Below are 1816 nucleotides of genomic sequence, written 5' to 3' on the forward strand. Positions count from 1 at the left end.
CTGCCGTGAGATGGCGTCTTTGGTGGAGCATGGCTGCTGGGGGTCGCCGGAGTCGGATCACAGTCGCAATCTGGTTTTAGAACAGGGCCTGAAAGGACATTAACTGTAATGATGAGAATATTATTTTTACTGTCAATAAATTAATCTCAGACTCATAGACTTCTAAGAAACATTTTAAAGGAGTATAACATTGCATTCAAGTAGACTATTTAGAAGAGTATAACTTTTGAACAGTATGTGACTTACACGTACAGAAAATTCAGAATAAAAAAACATTGCATTTCAATACCATAAGCATACACTGAGAGAATTTATCACTGACTTAATAACATTGTTTATGTATGTACGTATGTATACACAATAGTGATGGAGAAATATTGAGAAAGAAAGTTCAGTAATAGCCTTTGTTCAACTAAATTTTCTCACATTCCATTTCCTTTATTTTTGTGAGGGCCGGCCTAAACAAAAATTTTCAAGGAGGTAGCTAGACAACCTTTATTATTATTATTATTTCTTCATTTTGCAACAAAAGACTTTCTTACAGTGTAAATCCGCGCATTACTGACATATGCATTCAGCAACAAATAATTACCCTCCAAGAAGAAAAAGAAATGACATAAATAGTGAGTCCAGAGTGTGTTTAAAGAGAGAGGCAGAAGTTACGTACCCTCAAGACTCCTACACAACGCTGGGGTAATAAAGCACTGAGAAACAAATGCCAGCAGCAGAAAGCACACAAGCAAACTTCCCTTCCTCTCGCTCTCCATACCTGACCAATCTCAAAATCACAACAAAAGGAACAATAGAAAGAAATAAGAAGAGAGGCAGTGACTGTACTAGCTTCTGCAAGTAAACTGAGGGGGAGTGAGTGCATATAAATACACAGCATATGGGTTGGCGTGGTATGTTGGTTCTCTATGGGGAGTAGTCTATAGGAAAATCATAGTAGTCTATAGAAAAATCATATACGAAAATGGTCAAAATTAAAATTATTTTTGATTGAAACATTAATTTAAAACATATTGAGTGCATTGACACCTAAGTTTGAACTGTTTGATCATATTAATACAGCATTTTTTTGCATATACACTATAACACTGATTGCATTAGTTTAGAATTGATAGTGAGACACATGTCAGCATCTCCTCCTCCCCATATGATTTTATATGGCTAAATTATCAAATTGGTACTTTTAAAACACTCATTTACTAGTTTGATTTTTTTTCATTCGACAACTTATTGGTATTAAAAGTCCATCAAATGTGCAATTAGGCTTTTTTTTATTGCCACCCACAGTAAAATTGGTCGGCAAAATGCATGTGCCTTTATTTGAACACAGCCCTATCAGCATTTCTAACATCCCTCAAATTAAATCACGTGAGGTCACATGCATTTTACTTGTCAATTTTATCGTTGGTGGCAAGAAAAAAATGTCTAATTACACATTTGTACTTTTAATACCAAAAAGTCGCTTGAGAAACAAAAAAAATAAACTATTGAAGGCATTTACGAAAAATACCAATTTGATAATTTAGTCAGTTTTCTATAGAAATCCCTTGCTAACTATGTATCAAACTATAACTCCCAACCTCATCGAAAAGTCAAAGTCCTGAAACTAAAATATATTTAGCCTAATATGTATCAAAGCATATCAGATTCATATCCAAGAAACCACACAATCAATTAAGCGGATTAAAAAAGATATTATTGTTTGAGTTTAGTTTCAGCTCATAAAACTAAGAGCCCTCAACCCCAGGGCGCATGCTCGAATTCTATTAAAACACCTCATCATGTTGGGTAATCTAATAAACATTGG

Source organism: Asparagus officinalis, chromosome 1 (assembly GCF_001876935.1).
Source record: "Asparagus officinalis chromosome 1, Aspof.V1, whole genome shotgun sequence".
NCBI lineage: Eukaryota > Viridiplantae > Streptophyta > Magnoliopsida > Asparagales > Asparagaceae > Asparagus > Asparagus officinalis.